The sequence below is a fragment of the Aythya ferina genome (genome assembly GCF_964211825.1).
Source record: "Aythya ferina genome assembly, chromosome: 5".
In the NCBI taxonomy this organism is placed as follows: Eukaryota; Metazoa; Chordata; class Aves; order Anseriformes; family Anatidae; genus Aythya; species Aythya ferina.
In genome coordinates, this window is record NC_140301.1 from 26857757 (window position 1) to 26884471 (window position 26715).

Consider the following 26715-nt stretch of genomic DNA (forward strand, 5'->3'; position numbering starts at 1 on the left):
ACCTGATGAAGCTGAAAGCCAAGCTGAAACACCAAGCATTGGTGTTTCCTTACACCAATGGAATAACTGCGGGTTCCTACTCATGGAGACCTCATGGAACTCCAGACAGCAGAGATGAAGGAGCTCAGGGATGACAGAAGTGAGTAAAAGCAGTCCTACTTATTAGACCAGTGATGTTTCACAGTGAATCACATTACTTAGACAAGATATTTTCTTCCACTCAAGGCAATAGAAGAAGTGCAAATATATTTCCTCTGTGCCCTGAGATCATAGAATCATAGAATCATAGAATATCCTGAGTTGGAAGGGACCCTTAAGGATCATCAAGTCCAACTCTTGACACCGCACAGGTCTACCCAAAAGTTCAGACCATGTGACTAAGTGCACAGTCCAATCTCTTCTTAAATTCAGACAGGCTCGGCGCAGTGACCACTTCCCTGGGGAGCCTGTTCCAGTGTGCAACCACCCTCTCTGTGAAGAACCCCCTCCTGATGTCAAGCCTAAATTTCCCCTGCCTCAGCTTAACCCCGTTCCCGCGGGTCCTGTCACTGGTGTTAATGGAGAAAAGGTCTCCTGCCTCTCGACACCCCCTTACGAGGAAGTTGTAGACTGTGATGAGGTCTCCCCTCAGCCTCCTCTTCTCCAGGCTGAACAGGCCCAGTGACCTCAGCCGTTCTTCGTACGTCTTCCCCTCCAGGCCTTTCACCATCTTCATAGCCCTCCTCTGGACACTCTCCAACAGTTTCATGTCCTTTTTATACTGTGGTGCCCAGAACTGCACACAGTACTCGAGGTGAGGCCGCACCAGCGCAGAGTAGAGCGGGACAATCACCTCCCTTGACCTACTAGCGATGCCGTGCTTGATGCACCCCAGGACACGATTGGCCCTCCTGGTTGCCAGGGCACACTGCTGGCTCATATTCAACTTGCTGTCTACCACGACCCCCAGATCCCTCTCTTCTAGGCTGCTCTCCAGCATCTCATTGCCCAGTCTGTACGTGCAGCCAGGGTTTCCCCGTCCCAGGTGCATGACCCGGCACTTGCTCTTATTGAACTTCATGCGGTTGGTGATCGCCCAGCTCTCCAACCTATCCAGATCCCTCTGCAAGGCCTTTACACCCTCATTCAAGTCCACAACTCCTCCAAGTTTGGTGTCATCAGCAAACTTGCTCAAAATACCTTCTATTCCTACATCCAGATCATTTATAAAAATATTGAAAAGTACCGGCCCTAAAATGGAGCCTTGAGGGACCCCACTGGTGACCGCTCGCCAGCCTGACACAGCCCCATTTACCATAACCCTTTGGGCCCTGCCCATTAGCCAATTGCTCACCCATCGTATAATGTTTTTATTTAGCTGTATGGTGGACATTTTGTCCAGTAGGATCCTATGGGAAACTGTGTCAAAAGCCTTGCTGAAGTCCAAAAAAATCACATCAGCTGGTTTCCCTTGGTCCACCATAGGGGTGATCTTATCATAAAAGGAAATCAGATTAGTTAGGCAGGACCTACCCTTCACAAACCCATGCTGGCTGGGACCAATGACTGCTTTGTCCCCCAGGTGCGCCTCAATAAGTTCAAGAACCAACTTCTCCATGATTTTACCAGGCACTGACGTGAGACTGACAGGCCTGTAATTGCTAGGGTCTTCTTTCTGACCCTTCTTGAAAATCGGCACAACATTTGCCAGCTTCCAGTCTACCGGGACCTCTCCAAATTCCCAGGATCATTGAAAAGTTCCGCGATGACGTCCGCCAGCTCTTTCAGCACCCGGGGATGAATCCCATCCGGACCCATGGACATGTAGGGATCCAGGTGGAGTAGCAAATCCTGCACACATTCAGGGTCGGTTGGGAGTTTGTCATCCCCACTGTCCCGGTCCTCCAGCTCAGGGCACCTGTAGTGGGTTTACGTGGCAAGGTTTTGGTAGCATGGAGCCATAGGGGTGGTTTCTGTGAGAAAGATCTAGAAGCTGCCCCATGTTTGGGAAGGGCCCCATTGTTTTCCAGATCCGAGCCAATAAGCGATGTTGTTTTGCGCCTCTGTGAGAGCATATTTAAGACAGGGAAAAAACGCTGCGCCACGCAGCAGCCGGGAGAGTCAAGGGAATGAGAGAACAGCCTTGCACCAAGGTCAGTGTAGAAGGAGGGGGAGAGGTGCTCCAGGCGCCGGAGCAGAAGTCCCCTGCGGCCTGTGGTGAGGACCATGGTGAAGCAGGATGTCCCCCTGCAGCCCATGGAGTACCACGGTGGAGCAGGGTTCCACGCTGCAGCCCGTGGAGGAGACCACGGTGGAGCAGGTGGCCCTGCACTGACGGAGGCTGCCGCCTGTGGAAGACCCCTGCCGGAGCAGATTCCGGGCCGGACCTGTAGCCCGTGGAGAGGAGCCCACGCAGGAGCAGGTGATCTGGCAGGAGCTGCTGCCCGTAGGGGAGCCAGGTTGGAGCAGTTTTCTCCTGAGGGATGGACCCCGTGGTACGGACCCATATCTGGAGCAGTTCTGGAAGAGCTGCTGCCTGTGGGAAGCCCACGCCGGATCAGTTCATCAAGGACTGCATCCCGTGGGTGGGACCCCACAGCACAGGGGACGAGAGTGACCGAGAAGGAGCGGCAGAGAAGAAGTGCTGTAGACTGACCATAACCCCCATTCCCCGTTCCCCTGCGCCGCTCGGGGGGAGGAGGTGGAAGAGGGTGGATGGGGGGGGAAGGTGCTTTTGGTTTTTTTTCCTTTGTTTTCTCACTTCTCTCGCTTGTTAGTTGTAGGCAATAAATCTTACTATCTCCTTATGCCGAGTCTGTTTTGCCCGTTACAATAATTATTGCGTGATTTTCTCGTCCTTATCTCAATCCTTGAGCCCTTTTCACATATTTTCTCCCCATTCCACTTTGAGGAGGGGGAGTGAGAGAGCGGCTGTGGTGGAGCTCGGCTGCCCACTCGAGCGGAACCACGACAGCACCCTGGGTCCCAAAGCCCATCATCGGCATTGAAGACAGAGGCAAAGAAGGCGTTAAGCGTCTCTGCTTTGCCTATGTCATTGTCTGTGAGGAGACCTTCCCTATCAAGGAGCGGCCCTATGTATTCTTTAGTTCTCCTTTTTCCATTCACATATCTAAAAAAACCCTTTTTATTTTCTCTCACAGACACAGCCAGCTTCAACTCTAGGTGCGCTTTGGCCACACGAACTTTCTCCCTAAGAGATCATCTGAGCTGAAATATGATAGATATAAATCCTAACAGAAGCTAGCTAAAAAAACTATACCTACAGAGTGCTGAGTTACTGTATTGTTTTCCCAGCAGAGGAATGGTGTCAAAGGAGAAATATGGTAGAACATGTGCTAAGTATATTGTCTAAGTGCTGCTAAAATGATGAGACACAGATCGTCTCCTTTGGCCTATCCGGTTTAATGTCAGTGACAATAAAAATGAAATAAAGATGATGTCAGGCTAACGTTAGAGTCAGTTTGTTCACAGAGTTGTGATAACATGCACAGGGAATCCAGAGCAACAGTGAGTCATTCTGCTGAAAGAAAGCAATGATGAGAGAACTGAATAAAAGGAAATTTTCTATATATTTTCTTAGCAATATAGAGTGGGAAGAAAAAGCCACCCCACAGGATGAACCAACACAGACTTTAAAATTGAACAGTACGAAATGTTTATTTACTGCAACTTGTCAAGATGAATTCTAGTGTAGCATATCCTCCCCTCTAAACCCCCTATACATATAAGAAGAGCACTTGAATATGTAGTGGGTGGGAGAGAAAAATATAGAAAAAGATGGAATAGGGACGTAAAGTATCACATATTTAAAACATTTTGGATTTGTTCCAAAAAAAGAGCTTTTTTGCTTCATGCTCTGAGGCCCATATAAAGTAATGTAATTCTTCCCATCCTCCAGAAAACAAAAATCATTTGAGGACAGTTAAGGGAACTTACACAGATATGAAAGAACTGCACTTTAGTTAAATCAGAATCTTGGTACTTAGAATATCAGTATTTTTTAGGCTAACAGAAAAAAAACAATGTTTAGAAGAATATACACTATTGATTCTGGTGAATAATGCCAACAAACAGACACACATACATAACATACAGTTATACGTAAGCACTGTTAGGCTTCTTTGCCAGGATGGCTGCCAACTGTGCAGATCCGATTGTTTATCAACCTGTCTAGCTTTGCTGTTTTGAACAATCATCTCTGTCCGTCTCAACTCCTGTTTCTTATCTTCTTGTAAAAAAAAGGGATCATTGGGACCACTAGCATCTTTTTGGGGGCTGCAAGGTCTGCAAAATGTTATGTCTTGTAAATGTAATATAAACATCAACAAGCAGACCATGGAAAGCAAGTATAGATAACTGTACCTCATGGTCCTTCATCAAGTGAATGCACAATGACTTTGCTATAGTCATCAGATGTGCAGATTCTTGTGAGTTTGCTTATGTCCACATTTGTTGCCATTTATAAATAAAATCTTTCCTTGGGTAAAGTTGACAATAAAGTATACTTATTCTTAAAAGAGGATTCTTCAATTTTCAATGACTATTTAAAAACAAATCAAACACAAGAAAATTGAAGTCTCCAGGGTGACCTTATTGCAACTTTTCAGTATTTAAAGGGGGCTTATAAAAAAGATGGAGAGCAATTCTTTGCTCAGTCAGATAATGACAGGACAAGAAGGAATGGTTTTAAACTAAAAGAGGGGAGATTTATATTAGAAGTTAGGAGGAAATTCTTCACTCAGAGGGTTGTGAGGCACTGGAACTCATTGTCCAGAGAGGTTGTGGATGCCCCATACCTGGAAGTGTTGAAGGTCAAGTTGGATGAGGTCCTGGGCAACCTGATCTAATGGGTGGCATCACTGCCCATGGCAGGGGGGTTGGAAATAGATGATCTTTAAGGTCCCTTCTAACCCAAAGGATTCTATGATTCTATGAAATACTATTCTTTCAATGCTATAAATGACCAGAATTTTCATAAGGTGCCACACATTCTCCAGAAATATGACAAGCCTGTTGCATACTTAAGAGACATCCTTCACACTCCCTCTGAGAGATAAATCATCCTGGCTAGAATGGCTGCAGCTCCTAGATATAAAATATACAGTTGAAATATGAATACAGTAATAAATGTAGATGTCATTAATGCACTTTTGACCGTATATTAGACATTACATATTAAATATATATATATATTTCCCAGCTTAATTATTTATGCTTTTGGATTTCATGATCAGATAAGGAAAATCAGGGTGTTAGCCAAAATGCTGGAAATAAGGGCTCCACTGTAAATGCACTACTTCATTAGGGTATTTTATAAGACTTTTATACTGAAATTTTTTTTTCTAATGGGTGCAAGCAAAGGGTTCCCTGATAGAAAATTGCACCAATAAAAGATTTCAACTAATGTCACAGAAATCACATTAATGTGATCATTTATGTGAACTGATTAATATCACAAGTGAAAATGCAGCTAGCCTTAGAATTTCTTATATGAGATGCTAAACTACTGGTAAATAAAATAAAATAAAATTAAAGGCATTGAGTAAGAATTGAAATCACTAAAGGCTTACTAGCTTACTATTTAAGCAAGTGCTCTTTTTTAAAGACCTACTGAATTTGCAAATTCTCTATCAGAGAGTAATACCCTCTGGTGTTTTTCTTTAAAATGAAGTCAGTGTTTCTCTATCTGGAAAAGAAAAACTGGACCATCTGCTAGGAGGTGCAGAGACTAAGAGAATCTAGGTATATCAGCACGGCAAAGAGAAATGTTTCTCTGAGTTATATGGAAATTAAGCACATGCTATCTGACATGCAAAGATGTTCTGATAGGATCTTGTATTTTATTTGGCTTTTTGGCTGTGATCAAACTAAAATGCCTGAATAGAAGCTCTGTTCTTGCTCTAGTAATCCATGTATGTTTTTTGAAAGGTTAGCATTTTAGAGATCATGGAGGAATAGATTAATGAACAATTTTTTTAAAAAATTATTTTGTTTAAACACCTGTGCAGCTTTGGAAATCTCAATCATGACAACACTTTTGCTCCTCTCTTACACAGGCTTCCTTGTTTCTGCTTTGCTTTTTATCTTCTGTGGGTTAAATTATTTTTGTCTTCCTCACCACACCATGAATGTTGTAGCTAAAATTGCACTGGAGATTTTCTTACTCCTTTTTCATCTAGAGTCCCACATGAGAGAAGCATCCTGTACTTAGCAAAAAAGATGAGGCTGAGCAAATCAGAGTCAAGTATCTATATGAGTCTTTGGGGATAGCATTCTCATCCAAATTAATTTTCACTCCTCATCTTTTAGTTTACATCTGTTGAAATATGGTTTCTGTTATGGTTTTGGAATATTTCCATTTACTGTAAGTTTCAGACAGTATTGATGAGGTCACTGTTTACTTTGAATAGCTCTTTGATAGAAAAAAAAAAAAAAGAGAGAGAGAGAGCACAATAGAACATTCAAGAAGCATGGCATATAATATATTATTAAATTAATCATAGGAGAGCTGCATAGAGAAGTAACCTTGGGCATAGCCTGAAGGGACAGCTGTCCTGCAATTCCATACAAAGGTGGGTTCTCATGTAATTGCAACAAGTGATGCTGCTTACTGATAGATAACATCCATGGGAATTCTGCCTACCAAAGCTGCTGCATACAGCTGTATAAACCAGATGAACAGACTCAAGAACACCATACCATGAGTACTATTGCCACCTTTTGTAGGATATTTCTACAGCTAATATTTGGGTAGCATAAGATACACACTCCTTGTGTTAACTGGAAGTGGTTGCATCACACAAGACCTTCCTTTATAGTACCCTGAGAACTGACTTGGACTAGAGTCAAAAGCTTAACTAGATGAAGTCATGATTAGATGTTCAAGGTAAGGTGTCAGAGTTAGTTTGCAGGTGTGTGCTGTCATCAAAGGAGCCGTTATGCTGTTTCTGTGTCCAGCCTCACCTTTTCACCCTCCTAACTGGATGCCCTCCAACAGTCACACTCTTGTGGTGGGTCAGATAAGCTCACTGATTTGTCTAAAAAATGACTTTTTTTTTGCAGTTGTTTCAAAATGTTTGTTTGCAGTTCCAATCCTATTATATAGGATCGGAAAAAAAAAAAAAAAAAAAAAGGGTCAGAAATATTTGAGAATGCCATGTGTATGTAAGCAGAACCCACGTCATTATCTAGTAATTGTATCCCACATAGTCAATGGAAACACATGAAGTGTGAAGTACTACTGTATTGTACCACTCTACAAAAGTACAGATAGAAAAAGGATATTCATGCAGAAAGCAAATTTTATACAGTTTTGAATTAATTCAAATACTGTGAAACACATAGTGAAGATCTCTTATCTTATAATCCTTAATAACCTTTTATTTAAAGGACTTCATTTTTTAACATAACCTGGCAGTTAGCTTATGAAATGTCTGTACTTGACAAGTAAGCCTTCACAATCAAATAAAATAAGTAAAATAAATGAGAGGAGAGGAGAGGAGAGGAGAGGAGAGGAGAGGGGAGGGGAGGGGAGGGGAGGGGAGGGGAGGGGAGGGGAGGGGAGGGGAGGGGAGGGGAGGGGAGGGGAGGGGAGGGGAGGGGAGGGGAGGGGAGAAGGGGAGGGGAGAAGGGGAGGGGAGAAGGGGAGGGGAGAAGGGGAGGGGAGGGGAGAAGTGGAGGGGAGGGGAGAGGAGAGGAGGGGAGGGGAGGGGAGGGGAGGGGAGAGGCTATTGAATCTGTTTTCTTTGTGTAGTGTATTCTTGATGAATTATTAAGGATTATTAAGGCATTTCCAGGAACATGAGTTTGTTTTGTTAAAAGATGTTTTATAGAAAATAATTGTTTAATTTGTTCATTTTGCTTTCCAGAAGGTTTCATTCTTTACATAGACCACACTTGTTAAATACTCTAAATGAACTTTGTCTTCAATACTTCTTTCAAAATTTTTTGTAAAAATATCCTGTTTCCCTTTGTCTTTTATGTGCCAGATTATTTCTGTCAATCCATAAAGCATGCATATATATACCTCCACATCAGAAATTCTTTTAGTGGGAAGTTTCTTGAACTCTCCAGGATAGTCTGTGAAATGCTGTATTTGGCAATTCTTCATAAAAATAATTCTCCTTCACAATAATAGCGATTTCCATTTTTGTTTGAGAAAGATTACAAACCACTATATACTCCTAAATATTTAAGTTTAGATTTCTGCATACATGTTGCAAATAAGAAAGTTAACTTTGCTTTTTAAATGGAAATTATCAGTAATGCAAACATAGAAACAGACTGCTAAAGTGCAGCTAAGAAAAGTATATTTGGAAGCAATCATTCAGGAAGAAGCATAAACAAGGCAAGAATATTTACCATGAAACAAGGCCATCTGTAAAACTGCACCTATTCCAGGGGACTGCAGATCATTAGGGAAGTGCAGATTCTTGAAGTGTTTTGAAAGGAAGGCTGACAGATGAGTTGACATATACACAAGCACACCTGCACTATAGAGAGTATGCAGGAAGTAGGATTATTTTTATAACTTGAATTTCAAGATATACATTTAAGGAGTAGTGAATGTCCAAGGAGAATAGAAAAATAATAAAAGGCAATGAATTTCAAGTGAGACAAATTCAGTTTTAAATGTTGTGGATGCAATCAATGCCATTAGCAAAAAAAACAAAAAAAAAAACAAAAAAAAACAAAAAAAAAAAACAAAAAAAAAAAAACATAACTTTCTTCAAAAACCCATTCTGATTAACTTTAAAAATTGCCTGAAACCTAGATGATTCTTGCTGCTAACCTCTTCTGCTTTAGCCACAGGAGAGGAAGAAAACTGGCATGCTTAAACATAAATTTGGCTGGATTAGTAGGAAATCTACTGTAGTCATAAATGGAAAGTATTCAAACCAAAATGTCAGTTGTAGAGGATGACAGAAGTCAGTGTTAGAGGTCCAGATTTGAAATATTTACACAAATATAACATAGACAGCAATGTGGAAAGCAAAGATTTCCAAGTTTGCAGATAGCACTTAATTAGCAAGTACTGCAAATAATGAAGGAATGTACTGTGAGAAATCAGACTGAAATGGAGGAAAGCCTTGAGCTGTCAGGTGAGAGATGATCTAATTACAATGCAGTTTTCAAAAAGCAATATACAAGGTATCTTTAATGTTAAACTTTTATGTAGGAGCTAACCATTAAAAATTTCAGTAACAAGCATATACATGGTTGGTTTTTGTTTGTTTGTTTGTTTGTTTAACTGTGATGTGTTTGGTTTATTGGATTTTCTGTTTGTTTATTTTTGTTGGTTTTGTGCTTTTTTATGTGTGTGTTTGTTTTTTGTTTTGTTTTGTTTTTTCATTGTTTTTTGTTTGTTTGTTTTTTTATTTGTTTGAGACACTTCAGACTTCTTACTCTAATGAGTGAGTCACAGAACTGCAGTCATTCCACATCTATTGCAGGAGCTTTGGCCCAGATACAACAAATCACTTAGGCATTTACGGGGATTTTGATAAAAGAAAGGCCAAAATCACTATGTAACTATCCTCCCTCAACCCTTTCCCACACACACATAAATAAATCTACCAATAAAGTTTCCCATGGTGCCTGATGGTCTACTTCTTTGTATGCTCAGCCCAGCCTTCTCTTTGGCAGTGAGTTGGTAGGTAGCTGCTAAGTCTCGCACACAACGCTGAGGTTCATTCAGAGCCAAGGAGGCAGAGGGATATTCCCTCTTCATACAACTGCTCAGTCCCCCAGCTCAGCTAGATTGAACACTCAGATGAGATAGGTGAGGAAATGGTTTCTTTATTTGTCCAAGGATATTCCTAAAACTGGAAATGCTGACTGTGCCAGCCTCATTCTCAGGGCAGACCTAGCTCAGGTCATCTGTGCCTTTAGTTGAATCTTGAAAATCTCCAGGGATGGAGATGCTCAACTCTTCTCTGGGTCCCTATTTCAGTGCTGTGCCACTTGCTTCATTAAAACCTTTCTCTTTCTAGTCAGTCTGAGCCTCTCAAGCTGTAGTTTGTGCCAACATCTTACACTGACTACCACTCTTGAGAAGAGCTTGACATTTTCCTCACTTGCCTTCAGGTAGCTGTAGGTTGCATTTAGATACCTTTCACTAAGGAGCTAAGAAGCCCCTTGCTTAGCCAAGCATGCCTTCTGCCGAATTTCCTCCTCTTCCTGCACAACAGCATAGTTTGTTCCTGAGCTCATAAAGAGATTTCTTTAAAAATCAGCCAGCTCTCTTGGGCACCTTTTCCCTTCATGGCACCTGCCCAGGCAATTCTGCCTAGCAATTCCCTGAAGAAGCCCAAAGTCTTCTCTCCTACTCTGCTGCTTCCCAGCCCAGCCTTCCTTCAGATCCTGGGTTGTTGTGGCACAGCTGATGGTGCTCTCTCCGACTGCACTTATCACCAGTCCTTCTCCATTTTGAGCAGCAGGACGGGTGGAGCATTGCACAAGTTTCTCCCTCTAGAATTTGCACTGCAAAATTATGGGTTATAACAGCAGTTAAAATAGTCTCCTCAATGTTAACATTCCTTAGTCTGCCTCTTCTTTAGAAAATCAATACCTTTGGGTTAATATTTAATGAAAAATATAAAATGTTGTTGTAAACATTTGTAAATGTTGTAAACTGTTATGCTCAAGATCTTCTTCAGATGAACTGTAAATCTTAGGCTGTAAGTAAAAGGGACAGTAGATTTTTTTTTTCAATTGGACTTTTGCTTATTATTTAAACTGAACTAAGAGCCGAACCCTACATATGTCAAAGCATTCTTGATTATGGCCTATAATTACATCACTATATTTTTCTTCCTTCAGAAAAATTAACCTTATCTTTGGAAAGTATATGAGAATCAGGCTTGGGATGGGAACTGGTCTGACAGCAAGGGATACCATTTTCTTGCTCTTGTTATGCAGACAGACAGCTTCTCCCACAGAAACCAGACTGCTGTTCAAAATTCAAAGCAGTACTGAGAGTCAGGGCAATGTAGATGTTACAGCCTAGAAGATGAAATATGTAACTAAAACTCACCTTTACTAAGAGTATGGTATTATTGACCATTTGCAGACTAGTTAATATCCCCATAGTTTTTTTATGGGAAAAAAAAAAAAAAAAAAAAAAAAAAAGAAGCATGAATACCAGAATACCAGAGCAGTATCTATGCTATACAGTATGCTGTTGCTTTGTGCATCTCACAGGTGTTCCAGGGAGTTCCATAGCCTACATGTGCACTTCACATTCAATTATTTCTGATTATCAGCACACGGACAAAAGAAAAAATAGTAAGACAACATGCACAGATAAAAGCATCGTGTTCCTTGCTGTGCTGTTCCAACTTTCCAACTTTAAATCACTGAGGTCCAACTGATTTTACAAATATGGTAACGTGGCAGTACACCAAGCTGTAGAGTGGACTAAGCAAAGAAAACACCCAGCTTGTGGCAAGTTAACCAACAGAGTTCTGAGCTCAGCTGGTAGCTCTGGCTGCATCTGCGCTGTCATCTTAGCTTGAGGTTTGAACTTACACTTGAACCCAAATTCCTTAATCATCAGATGTGCCTGCAAGTTGGCTTTTACTTGCTCTCCAGTTGAGAAAGCCAACTGGCTTTCCAGGTAGTGAAATTCAGGCACTATATTACATCTTTGACTTCAGAAGTAATATGATTCCAGCAGATTTTCTTACTGGATTTTTGTCCAAATCTGAGCATGTTTATAGAAGGCAATATAGGTAGACTTGTGATTACCAAGCTTTAAAAACACTGAAATATCCAAAACTTAAGCTATGAATGAATATGTGACCAAAAATATCATTGGCGCCTTTTATTTATTACTCTCTATTTGCAAAGAAAATTGTCTTGTCAAGGCTTGAAAACTTTCTGTCATGCACTTAAACATGGGCTCCAATGTTCTCATACACTCAACACATGTCTCTGCTCTGAAATGCATCACAAATATCATCTTCCAGTTGATAATGGCTGCCCTGGTAGTAACAGTAAACAAAAACTGACAAATTTCTGGACAGTAGTCATTGAAAACTATATATGTATATATTGCATGTTCACATGCAAAGAAAACTCTCAGTCTTGAAGTTCATTCTCAGCTCTCACATCCAGACCATACCTAAATTTCTTTACAGGTGCTAAATCTAAGATAATCTTCCCTCTCCATCTGTATATCTACAACTTTCACCCGGGCTCTTTCAGCCTGGTGAGTGCATCACCCTACTGTTGGGACTTGAAAATGCAGGTTCCCATAGGGTTACTGCAAAGATTACGCTCTTACCCATCTATGCTACCACTATCACCCCTCTCTTCAGCTCCATCTACACTTGCTTCCTTCTACATAACATTAAACTACAAGACAGCATTCACCATAATTTTTCAGCCTTGTTTGGTTAACTCTGCTCATGACTGAATGCTGCTATGTGTCCAAACAAGCATATCTATACTATTCTCAAGGCTCACCTCCAGACTTGCAAGGTTCTCATATTACTTTTCTCCAAACCACTTCTGGGGCTCTTCTGGACCACCACACTCAGAGGACAGTTTGGCAATGCTTGACTACTTATGTGCTTGGCCCACTGCTTGCACTACTGATCTGCAGTTTACATTCATGTTCCCTTTCTGTCGGTTTATTGTTTTCTGGCTCACAGTTAGATGCAGAACTCTCAGGAGTGTATGTTTTCTTCTTCCATTTCATGTGTGCGTAGTATCCAGTATGGTACTTTCATGACTAGGCCTTTGTATATTTACAGAAGAATAATATGCATCAAGTAGTTCACTTGTGTAAATGGAGCATTTGTGACTGTTTTGGACTAGCATTTGTGACTATTTTAACCTGAACTACAAAAATTGAAAAGCGATATTTGTATTGCCATAGAATGCATGATCAGGCTGGCTGTTCACACAAACATAACAGGGGAGGTGTGGAAGTGCATTTTATTTTCAGGATGAAGTGGTCAAACATGCTGGCAGTCTGCAGTGGTGCTGGGAGGCTTAACTTTGGGCTAGCCAGTCACATGGTAGATGCAGACAGATTCACCCAAGGAACTGCTACCTGTGGAGAACAGTGCACTTCATCTCCCCCCTCAGCAACACATGCTCCCTCCTCTTCTGAGCAAGCTAATGTGGAGATGTGCTGATGTCAAGCAGACGGAGGAACCAAGTCCAACAAAGGAATACACAAAACAAACTTTCATCCAATACTCTTGGCAGCAGCTTGTTCGAGATTTGCAAAAGTTGTTGTTAACTCTCACCCTGAAAATTCTCACTACTTCTGCAAGCCCAAACAGATGATTTTACTGGGTGAAAGCCAGGTCAAACCCAGCCTCCAAGAGTGTTTAATTAGTCCTGCAAAGGGGAACCGCTTCATCTGGTCACACCAAGGAAGGACTCTGCTGGGGCAGGTCCAGCTGGAGGAGAAGAGCTAGGGCTGCCTTCCAGCCCGTGGCAGCACTTCAAGCAAATGCCCCTGGGTATGCCAGGGCAAGCTCTGGGCATAGCAGTCCAAAAGGAGCTGGGGTGCCCTCTGGTCTGCTCCCTCAGCTGGACCCAGTGGAGGCAGAACCTGTGCCACTTAAGGCCTGCCTTGGATGCACTGTTGTGGTATAGTGGCTTGGGTATTGTCAGTTTAAGAATGGGTGAAGCATCTTTTTTTATTATTAATTTTCCTTTTTATTTTATTTTATTTTATTTTATTTTATTTTATTTTATTTTATTTTATTTTATTTTATTTTATTTTTTTAATTGCTTCTCATTTTCATCTGGGTATGGAACCAGGCATATTTCACATTTCTGAAAAATATGCTTCAGGACAAGAAAATTATTTTTGGTCAAAAGTACCAATTTGCAAAATAAATAAATTAATAGTAAAAGTAAAAATAAAATTTAAAAATCTTTCTCTTGAAATTAAGTCTGTTTCTGTATCTTGATCACTCATATAGAAAAATATGCTTTATAATGTTTGAACTAACGCTTCTGATCTAAAAATGTGTCTTTGTTGGCTCTTACCTACAGATCAAGAAAATTAACAAGGAAAAAACAATGCTGAATTACTGTGTGTTTTGAATGACAGTTAAAAACAATCTGAAATCCACAAAATGTTGACCTTTGAGCAGTAAATTCAATAAAAGAGAAAGTGGGTCAAACTGAAGCCATCTAAGGCTCATCTTGAAGTTAATCAGGATGAATAATATTTTCCTTAGTAATAGTAACTATTTTCCTGTTGATGGAACAGTATTTTAGATTGTGTGTTTGATTATTGGTTGAAAAGATTTAGGCTGATTGAAACTCCAAAAATGACAGTTTTGCAGATGAGTTCAGATTGGTAAACAGAAAAGATCATGAAGAAGAGAAGAGGAGGAGAGATTAATAACACAGCCCTATATCTACATGATCTATAGAAATTTTCTTGATAAAGAATGGTTGTTTTGAGGGTCACATAATGCACAGATAAACTAGAGCTGATTTTAGAAAGCTCTCTGGCAGGCACACATGGAACAAAATGTCTGTTGATCTCTGACTGTCAGTAATGTGATCTGTATAACAAGACAGAAGAGCATGTTATTGGACAAGAGTTTGTTGAACCAAGTGCTTACATCTGTTTACCTGAGGGCTGTCAGTTTACTACACAGACTATACCCTAATAAATAACACGCACTGCCTGTCTTTCACAAATAAGCATATTTGCAGCTCTGATGAGGCTAGCTGATCATTGGATTGCAGTTAAAAATTTGCTTTTTTTTTGAGCAATGGTTACCTGAGTGGTTTCCAATTCATGAAACCACTGCTATGGTATGGAGCATTAGAAAATTAAAGTAAATGAAAATGTCAAATATTCTTTGCATAAATCCAGAAGAAAGAGGGATCTGGAGATTTGTCATTCTTACTATGTATTTTAATTGCACTTTTCAAGTGTCTGTATTAGGTAGACAGAGAAAGATACAATTGGGAAACAGATTCTGTAATGTAGCATCGAGGGTTAACAGACTAATAAAATATTTATCTCCTCAGTTTTATATTACCGTGGTCTCCTGTGCAATGGAACTACTAATTACAAACATCACTTAACATAAGGGAGTCTATTTTTTTTCATAGAAGGATCTGTGAAAGGCTGAAATAATGTTAGAAATCTGTGAAATGGAAACTTTTAACTACAGTTAAAGATAACAAGGAAAAAAAAAAAAAACAACAAACAAACAACAACAACAACAAAAACAAAACTAAATCCTGAAGTTCTGTCTTAGTGTAGCCAAACAAGAATTATCATTCTCAATAGAAAATTTACTTAGTACTGTGAAACAAGTGGCATTTCATGGCCAGAGGTCATTACATTTTTCCACCTCAGAGGATTTCATCTCTACAGAATTTCTACCTTTTAACAAGCTTTTATTAATTCTTCCAAACACATGCAGTCTTTGTCCCCTTTCTTTGACTTTCAAGACTTTGACCAAGAGCAATGGCTTTTATGGCCCTTGTTTTGGATGTAAAGTATGGAACCTAGGATCTTTTTAACAGACTATGTTTGCATGTAAGATTACATTCTTTTGTAAAAGCAAAACAGATTTTCAAGTTTGGAGTACTGTTCTGTAAGTCTCTATGTATCCAAATAAAAAAAAATATATATACATTTCTTATTGATTCAGAGCTAGTTTCAATCTATGTAGCTTTAAATGTCAAAAAAATAAGGGCCTTGCTCTCAGCTACTCATTTGAGCTCAGTGGGGACCACCAGGGAACCCTCACAGGTTCTTTGAAGAACTTAGTCTTTAGAGCTGTGTATTTCTCTTGTACAATTGTAGAGAGAGCTGAAAGGATTATCCTAGACTCAGTAGATACTTCTCAGGTAGCTAAAGTTAGATGAGACTAATCCCATCATAGCAGGCCAAAATCCTCTGTTAAAAGTACCCACTGACAACACAGCCCCATATTCCCACTTTATAAACTGTAGGGTCTTTGCAGCAGAATGGGATACTCAGATCCATTATTGTCCAAAAATCAGCCTGGTCAAAACCATAGGTGACTTGCTTTTGTTTGTATCTGGCCAATATGAAAGTAGATGGAGAAATTCCAATAACAAACTTTCAGGTTGATTTCTGCTCCCCAGAATATTGCCTCTGCATTTTATATTTATTTATTTTTTAAATACAGCTAGAATAAAGGTAGCATGATTTTAAGATAGCCCATCATTTATGTTAAATGGACCAATTGCTCAGTCATATCAGAAACGTATTTATTATGCATCATTTAACAGTTAAATGTTTTTGACATCACATATGCTATGATATCTATATATCCCACTCTTTGATGCTTTATATGCTGCTGCAAACATTCTCATTAAATACAAATCACATCCAAATACTAGTGAAGGCTTTTAAAGTTGTGTAAAGGCATTTTCATGTATAGAGCAGATAGTTGATATGATTGGCTTCTCAGAAACAGGGCCTGTGGCTGTTAAATAACAGCCTCAGATGTTATTTTAAGTTAGATTAGAAGACCAAGCTCTTCCCTTGTTTGTATTTGTGTAACTGTGTGGAAGAAGTATGGCTGAGCTAGTGTTGCTTAATCTATCAGCATTTTCTGTCTCTGTTGCCCTCTTTGCCTTCCTGACAATCTGATCAGGTCAAACATTTAACCTCATAGTTCAGAGATCAGCTAAGACGTGCCCTCATTTGACCCACGTGAACAATAATAAGACCCCTTTTCCAATAGTCTTTGCCCTAACCAACTCAGCTACAATGACAATTAACTTGGCAAGGTTTAAAGCCACTTTGAAACTTGCTCAGTGTCTGAGGAATGTTTTCAGCTGTTTTCAAGAATCTCACACTTTGTGTTTCTTGTATTAAGAATTTTACTAATTCCTCCCTCATTGTTTGTTCTCATATGACATAAGATATAAACAGATCTACTGACCTCAAAAATGTGTTTTTCTTGCAAAGGGAGTAATTTCCTTAAGAAAAAACAGTATTTAGTTAAAACATCTAAAAAAGTTTTGTTTTGTTTTCTGCACAAAGGTCTAATTTGGTTTCTTCAGTTTCTAACACATGCTTTCAGCGGGTGTTTGGACCAGATGGTCTTAAGGGTCCCTTCCAACCTAAACTATTCCATAGGCATCTTCAGCTATTGAAGTAAAAGCTGGTTTCAACTCTTTTGTGCTGTGGGCTGCTGACTACAGAACAGGCTGTGTAGCAAACAATTTCAGCAGCTGAATTGCACTAGTCCCTCCAAGGTTTCTCAGTGCAGTTCTAACCTGCAGCACATAGAAGTGGTTTATAAGTCATGTATCTCAGCATTTCTTACTCTGTGCAACCAGGACGAGTCCTTTCCATACTAACAACATGCTTCCTTCACCAGAGCAAAACACTACACTAGATAAATGCACTTCGCTTTAAGGATAAAACAATTCAAACACTTTAGTAGCTTTTGCACTGCACTTCTTTCCTAAGTCTGAAGATAAATTCTGATATGTTACCATCCAAGTGGGTTATGTTGAGAGCATTATGTAATTCAAAAGGAGACTCACAGTTTTCCAGTGAGTTACAAAGTTCAATTTTCCAGGTCTAGAAGGTCTAAAGAGCCTAGCACTGGAAACCACAGCATTCATTTATTCATTGCACACTAAAATACAGCATTAAAAGTATAAAAAGTGGTCCAAAGCAAAGAGACCAGGAATTGAGAGTGCTGAGGTCTTCCTGTATGTACTTGTGGTATCAGACCGTGACTACCACAAAAAAGTCCAGGTCACTACATGCTGATATCTCAATCAATACAGATAAAGGCCTCTCAGAAATGTGACTCCAGAAGTCTAGATATCCTCTACTCAGCATTTTCAAACTGAGATTTTTTAAGATTTTTTCTCTTGAAAAATAAAATCATGAACAACAAAGAGCACAGGCTGGACACCTCCATCACCCCTGCCAAATTTTATGTTTCTGTTTCCAATCATTAAAATATCACACACACACACACAAAAGGTAACCAAAATAGTTTGATATAGACAGAATGATGTATTCTCCCCCAATTTTGTTCTTGGAAATAGTCATTTTGACTGAAATTTTCCAGAAAGATTCAGTCTGAGGCAGATACCCAGTGTGCAAAATTTCAAGCCAAATAAAGTTTGGCAGAGTTTTAAGCAAGAGAAAAATGATTTTGTAATGGAACTTCTGGGCAATTTTAATAAATGGTACCACCAGACCACTCTACCACACACACAAAAGGTACTTAAAATTTTATGGCTTTTCTGGAACTCACTAGCATTTTTTTCATCCCCCCGAAATAGCTTGGTGCAAAATTTCTGGATGTGTTGTACTCATGAGTACTACAAGTGACTGAACACAACTAAATGCAGCACAGGAAGCTTCAGTTTCACCAAGGAAGAAGGAAAAAGATATTTTACAGGAATGACCAGATCTGGGACTGGACGTGTGCAAAGGCACATATTCACAAGACTGTTTGCATCCTTTGCAATGTGGCAAACTTTTGCATACTTCCGAATCCAGAAGCAGTAAAGGTTTTAATATATTTTCAGTTTCAGGAGTCACTGGACTAGAGACAGCACTGATTATTATTTACCTTTGTATGCATCTGAATCATAGAATCACAGAATTATTAAGATTGGAAAAGACCTCCAAGATCATCAGGTCCAACCATCCCCCTAACACCACTATCACCCACTAAACCATGCTACAACCACTACTCACCCTACCACCCACTAAACCACCCTACCACCACTATCACCCACTAAAGCATGTCCCTAAGCACCATGTCCAAACTTTCCTTAAACACTCCCAGGGACGGTGACACCACCATCTCCCCAGGCAACTCATTCCAACGCCTAACTAAAGGCTGAAGGTGTCAGTATGAAGCTTCATACTGCATCAAGACATATTTGTGGAAATAGTCATTTAAGATTATCAGCATTAATTCTGAAAATACAATTTTTATGCACCTATACTTGCATTTGTACATATACCCACTAAACAGAGCACAGTTTGTTCAGGCCTAATATCATCCCTTTTTCTTATGATGTTGTTGAAACAGAATTTGCTTGATTAACTTGTTACATTAGTGCTTAATTTAGTATGAACAGTAGTTCTTGCATGTACTTTTAGCACTTGTCAGCAAACTGATTGATTAGTAACTCAACTTTCAGAGACTTTCTGACATTTTTAAATTGTGCAATGTAACATAAATGAAGAAGCTAATGCAAAATATCTTTAAGCTCTGGAAAAGGAAATCCACTGTTTATGACCAAAGGCAACCACCACATTGATTATTCCACTTGTGAACTTTTACTTTAATCAGGAAGAACAAACTGTACTGAAGAAAATATTGTTTTCTCATCCTGTCCATAAACTTCTTGTCCTTTTTGCCACAGCACCAGTTTCACTGAGGCCATGCTCCTCTGTCCAACAGCAACTGAACTGAGAAACTGTTTGCTTTGCACAGGTCAGGTGGCCCTGAGACAAAGAAAGCTTTCACTTACTGAGCACAGGTAGTGTCAGACTGGGTGAATTTATTCAGTGTTTCCACTAATGGTTCCTGGGGCTAGCCAGTAAGAAATAAAAAAGTTATTTTATGCATTATTTCCTTTACTTAAAAATAGTTTAAATTATAAATTGGCTAAAGATTATCAGAACCTACAGAGGAGTTTAAGTATTTCAAAAAATTAGTTGTTAAACAATGGAGTGAAGTAGGCAGCAGAAGCTACACCCTAGGCTGCTTCTGTACCAGTTCCAAACTACGAGCAGCTGAAACACTTCAGTTTCCGTTCTCACATCTCCTGTCCTCTGGTAGAGCATCTAACCTGTTCTCTGCTCATGCATCCCAGCTGGAAACCTTCCTCATGGTCTCAAGAGACAGAGCAGTACTTGAGGAATACTGAGCTGCAGCGTGCCCACCCACACTGGCAGCACCTCACTCAGATTGCCACTGCCAAGACGAGCTGATGTTGTACCATGTAGAGAAGAGACAGGCCTTTAACCTGGCAGCACTGCTAGGAATCAGTTTAGGTCTGTTAGAAGTACTAGGAGTTTAGTCACTTACTCCACAGAAACAATATGCTGTAAATTTTTTAAGCTGAAAGAAAATGCAGGGGTATCCATATGAAGATAAAGAAGGACAGGGGAGAAAAAAAAAAAAAAAAAAACACTTATTTGTGGAAGAAAAAAGAAAGAGTAGCCTTGTCTCATGAATGTCACCTGGGGAGCATTTTATTGCTCACCTGTATGCCACCTACTGTTTCAGCAGATGAGAAACTAAGACAAAAGACCAGAAGCTCATGTCGATGAAGGATTAGAAATGCATGATCTTAATTGTCTCCCACTCATAAGACCCACTTTGATGGCAGAAATATGTGAGAAAGGATGAATTTTAATATGTTGACTGAGAGGTACTGATGGCTCTGGCATCACACCTGCACAGAACAACCTTCAGCAGAGAGCCGTGCATGTATCTAAAGAACAGAATAACAGCTTAGGAGAGAGGTAAGCTCTCTCCCAACGTACTTCATTCTGTAAATCACCAGGTTTACTCCTGCAGAGGGGACAAAACCAGACCCTCAAAATAATTACAGGACTAAACATTTCCTTCTCCTTCCAAGAAGATGAACCTTCGCAATCACTGTCTTGTAATCCTGTAGATGATTCAATGCAGTAAGATTCACTGCCAAAGAAGCTTCAGCTATTAACTCTCACAGTGAAGAACCTAAGCATCTAGATTACTAAAAATGGGAATAGAGCATGTCTGCATTACATAGAATGATGTTGTGTTTGAGGTATCCAGATGATCTCCAACCACCCTCCACAGTGCACTGCTAGCACCTGTCCTCAAAGCACAGCAGCTGTGTGGTCAGACAGGCTCTGATTCTTGGGCTAGCTTATTCTGCCTGGGGAAAGAAATCTCAAATATGGTAGCAATATGTTGTATTGTGATGAAATTTGCTTTTCAGTGCTCTTGTAAAATTGCTTTTTTAAAAACAAACAAACAAAACAAATAAACAAAAAAAAAGCAACACCACAAAACTGTTCTCTCAGTATTCATTCAATGATAGATGAATTTTCAAAAGTCACTAAAAAGAATAAATAATGTGATTCTGGCTTGGTATTTTGGAATTTATAGGAACCAATTAGGATAGTGCAACACAAAGAAATCAAAGAAATTCCAGTTAGGAACCAGGAGTTAAATGAGTGAATTAGAAAGGCTCCTCCATTCAAGGAGAATACTGCTGTATCAAAAGAGTATGTTTTGGCTTGGACTAAGCAGAACTGCACTTCCAAAAAAGCAGTATTTGTCTCTGTGACCTGGAAGCCCAGTTATTTTTTTGAGTAGAACATTTTTTTGAAGTTTTCAGCCATGGTAGAAGTCCATTTCTGAGGCTTGTGAGAGTTGCTAGTTAAAATCTTCTTTTCTACATAGATCCCTAAAGCTAATCTTCTTCCAGGGCTATACACCAAATACCCGGGGATGGCTAAGGTAATTACTGTGAGGGCACAGAAACAGAAAAATGGGGCAGTTTCCAAAGACTAAGATCAATGTGAGATCTTCCTCTTCTTTGGAAACAGGTTTCTATGCAGCGCATCCTCTGAATCACCAGTAGAAGAAAGCAAACTGAAAATGATTAAACTAAAATTATTATTCCTCAATGACTTCTCTTTTTAAGTATCTAAAATTAGTATCCGTCTTATTTAACATAGCCCTCTTAGGAACAAGAATAGTTTACTCATTATTGGTGTTCTTTCTGAAAAATTGATTTCATTGTCACTGTCAGTAAGAGCCTAATGAAAGAGTTTTTTGTATTGGAGCTAACTTATCATCTCTGCAGAAGGCTGCACAAGAAAAGTCCCTGAACCACCACAAACTTGCATGTTCTTTTGAAAGGCCTGCACATGATGAACTTAGCCTCATGATTCAGTTCACTAATATTTGCATGAGAAATTAAAAATGAATCTACATCTGAATACAGTGAGTGCCTTTCTGAGAAACAGAGAAGGAGAATACATGGCGAAGAAAAAGAAACTCGTGGTCGAGTTTTCTGCTTTGGATTAGTGTAATGGAAAATGCTATTCCCCAGTCACCTTCTCGACTCCTATTTATTACACAATGTCCTCTTGCTTTCCAGTTCAGATCATGAAGACTTTCATGTTTTTGCTGAACATTTGCTTAGATACCCCAGGCCAAAAGTCTAGGCCAGACACTCAGCTGGGTAAAACCACAAACTCTCAGTAGAGACAGTATCCCAGAAATTGCACTTCCTCTGTCTACCTACTGATCAGTAAACTGTCACAACATCTTTAGCCATGATTATCTCCTTTGCTTTATTCTTCTAACAATAAAATGTCAAAAATCCATATCCGTGGGTTTTGTTTCAGAACAACGGAATTCATATAAACATCAAGTTGCTGATGCTTGCATGACGCAATACTTTCTCAACCTACATAATTCCTAGACAAAATGGAATCGCTTTTTCCAGGGTATGTGAAGGCGTTCAATGCTTCTGAGGGCTGTATTCACTAAGAATCACAGGGGAGAAGGGCTTCAGGATTTGGCTGAACATTACACAATGCTCTGTATCACTAGAACTTTTCAGATAATGAGCTGATATATGTTTCATTTTTGAGATTAAAAAAAAAAAAATAAAAAGATTGTAAATCTTAGCCTAACTTTTTATTTTTTAACACAGTTGTCATAATAAATTTTCTATACAGTAAGAAGGGAAATAATTTCAGAAATATTTACCTTGGATTGGGTCATATTTTCAGAAGATCAGAGTTATCAACGTTGTGACTTTATACCACTTGGTACTGATCCCATTTGTAAAAATGTGTTCACAGTGTCTGTGGTACACTTTTCTAGAAAAAGAGCTCATTTTATGAGCTGAAGTTAGCAAGCAGGGCTCCATAGCAGAAGAATAAGGTGTGAAGATGTAGAGCTTCTTGAAGTAGTGGAAATTAAAGGGAGATTAAAAGTTTTGAAGTGGTACTGATGGTTGAATTTTCCTTCTGTAGGAAGAGAGTCATCTAGCTCCCTCCCCATCTCTTTCTTCCTCTTATTCATTTCATTCTTCTCTTACACATTGAGGAAAACTTTTTTTTTTCTTTTTTTTTTTTTTTCCAGTGGCTCCAAGGAAAGCTGCCATCTGCAACAGATCAACTATCAGATCTATTCTTTCTACTATTTATAGGGTATTTTGACAAGTATTGAGCACCCAATTTCATCCGAAATGAAGTCTGTATAGCCAGGTACCATATCTTGATAAGCAGAATCCATTTTTTTTCCTTCTCCTAGATTCTCTAATATGATAGTTGTAACAGCAACAGAACAAGGAAGAGTTTAAAAGAGTACAAGACAGCAGCTATATTACCAAGGCACTGAAAAATTATCCAGCATACAGGCATGTCTACTTTGCTCCAGTCAGCATTAAAAAAATACCAGCAAATGCTGTCACCACCATTTCTGACTAGAAAAAAACAAAAAGCTCTTGCATTTTGGATATGACTTTTTTCTCAAATGCTTCTATTCTAATAAGCATTAATTGCACAGGTGTTCTCTGTTCACTCCAGGGAGACAGGCAGAATATCTGAAAGTCAATAGCAAAATACAAGCTTCTCCAAAGTTATTGGGATAATTATACTAAACTTCAGTGGGAGCAGAATGTCTGCCAGAAGTTATGAGGGTTCATAAGAGGAATGGCCTTATTATTATATTTCTTTGGAGACTAATCTGCATTCATTGTTCTAGTATGCTGCAGAGCTCAGAAGCAGTTTTCTTGCTGACTCAAACTGTTGGACTTTGACCATGTCTAATATAAAACCAATTCTATCTCAGGCTAAAATAATTTTTCATTGCAGCTCAGATTGATTTCAAAGCAATATAGGAATCTTGCTTCTTATGCAAATGTTTCTTACAGGTCTGAGACTTGCCACGAAATATTAAGTGGGATCAGCTACAAAAGGACTAGATTTTATTCTTTGTTTGTGCATCAGCTGGTTTAATAAGACTAGAACATACTGGTACGGCTGACAAGGTACTGTGTTGTTTTTCTAGGCACAGAACATCCAAACATAGCATCCAAACAAGTTGTAATCTCCAGTTCCTCACCTTAATGAAACACCTTCTGTATGGATTGACATTTTGCCTCTTATAGAAAAACAGTTTATAATGACTTTTTTTTTTTTTTTTCACCAGCTACAATAAAAATAGATAAAAGAAATATCATCAGGGATACGGCATTTTCTCCTGTGTTTACAGCCAGCTTCACAAATACTAAGGATGCAGGCTAAAATTTCCAGTCTTGTAGAAATCCTGAAAGCCAAGGTCTAATTAAAAGGGACATGCCTAGGGATGCCTTTTGAAGCTTGTTTCATTGCTGTTCTGAAAAAGATCGGCATTTTCCCTCAATTAATCACCTGCAGGCATATTTGTGATAAAGATACCCCCCAGCTTCAAGATACATGTGCCTTTTCAGCCACAACAAAATGACAGATACTTACTGCTACACCAGAGCAGAAGACCTATTACTTCATCTGTTTTCCTACTCTTTGGAAGACACTTCTAACAGTTTATGTTGGTGAGGATCTATGACAGAAAAAAAGCACTTTTTAGTGAAGGGAAAAAAAGATGCTTGTGATCTGTGTTTTCTACACCAGACAAACAGAAATATGTTCAAAATTATCCATTAATGAAGTCTGCTGCACCATTATCTAAACTTCGACTCTTCCTTTTAAAGAAAAGGGGAAAAAATCTTTTCAGTTTAGAGTTGAAACCTTGATAGGAATATTCTACTTCAGTGTGATTAGCACAAATTCTGCAGGCATATTGTACATATTCAGACACACTTTCTCAGACATACATTTCTTGTTTGTAGTTTGGCCATAGTTGAAAAGATGTAGGAGTAGATGTTTACTGCATATGTATTTCACACAGCATTAAATGGAGTGTTGTAGAGTTCACTTGCAATATATATTACTGTATTCAGTTGTGTCTGAAAGCTCTACCTATGTCTATGCAAGCAGATCATGATTTAGGAACATTCTACATAAACTAGTTCTTTAATGGCCTTAGTGTACCTGATGGCTAGCAGGAAAGAGGAAGTACAGTACATAATCCTGCTCAGAGTAAATGACTCAAACAATGGTAACAATATTAAAATCATGACACCTGTCAGTATATAGTACCAGGATTCTGTTTTCAGCAAGCAAAAGACTTCTTTTTTTTTTTCCACTGTTATGGCAGGGGACAAGTCTGAGGGTGGGATGTGAGATCTCAGTGCCTAGTACAATCTTTATGATAACTTAAATGAATAGGGTTGATAGAAACTCCGAGGCACAAGCCAGTGGAACACAACTATTCCATCACCAGCTAATCCCTATTATTTAATCATGAAGAGAAGAAATTTTACACATTATACCCATGAAATGCCTGTAGAGAAGAACTCTGTTGGTCATTACTGAATTCACTGATGCCAGTGCTGCAGAATGCCCACTGTCTTTTGTTGTCATTCCTCTTCTTGTTTAGGTTTAATTCTCTCAATTTTACTGGAAAAGTAATGGACTGAGCAGCAAGTTAGACATGACATATAGCGCTGTGCCTCTCTGTCCTTAATATAAACATGGAGTTATATCTTTCTGATTACATGGGAAACTCAGAGAGAGCTAGCTCTCTTCATCGCATATGAATGAAACTTTTATTAAGGCCAATAAAAAATGTTGAACCAAACATGAAAGAAACTAGAGCCCCTGACCTGAGAAACAAACACTTCTGTCTTTTGCTGCTAGCAGACCTATGAGGATATTGGCCTATGAGCTCATAAAAGAAGAACTCTGAAAACAGGTCAACAGACTCCCAGTCTTTCCTGTTTCCTGCCTCAAAGCTCTCCTACTGGGGCTAACTATTGCCCCTCACCGATTTCCTGACTTGCCATAGCCTAATTCCCCTGCTCACTCTTGCTGTCATATAAGCTGATGGAGAAGGTCTCCCCCTGGAGTTCTCCTTTATTTGGTTCTTCATTTCTTTGCCAAACTAAACTTTCTTTCAGGCTTCCCCAACTTCTTGTACAACTCTCAGTGTTTAGTGAAACCATGAATGCTTGGCTGCACAACCACTAGCTTGACCCAAATCACATTAATATGTTGACTTGACAAATTAATGACAAGTGTACTACTCACCATCTCTTTACCTGTTTTTCTCTTTCAAAAGACTGCCAAATGGTTGTCACTAGGTAATGGCAGAGATGCTGATTTCTTTATCAACAGTCCACATGTCTTAACTTTTCTCTTTAGTTGAGCAGAACGGTAAAGTTACTAAGATGTTCAGAGTTATCTTCAAAATGCTCCCAGTCAACAGAAGACAATTTTAACCATCCAATGGAATAGATATAGCACCCGTTGTAAAAAGGTTACCTCACATAGTCTCATTTTTAGTTGAGAAAGCCCTGCACAAATGATCCCAGAGTCGCTATAAACAATGGGGAAGTCAGTAGTGTTTGTAGTCTGTTCTCTAGGTTTGTTTAGTTTACCAAGAAAGTCTAAGAATGCTGTTCTCTTTTATATTTTCTGGGCTTTGAAAGAGAATTTCTGACTTCTGTACTATTTCTGGAATATCTTTGACTTGCACTATTATCTACTGTGTTCATTATATGGTTTTCTCCTGTTCCTCCTCAGATCTGTAATATGAAACAATTAGACAATTAAGGTTCGTGAACTTTTAATAAGAAAAC

The 26715-nt window shown here is 39.3% G+C and overlaps 1 long non-coding RNA gene across 1 annotated transcript in view; it reads right to left on the bottom strand.

Moving 5' to 3' along the window:
• The window catches only part of LOC311437072, a 174209-nt gene that overhangs the window by 1303 nt on the left and 146191 nt on the right, over positions 1–26715 (bottom strand). The window lies entirely within an intron of this gene.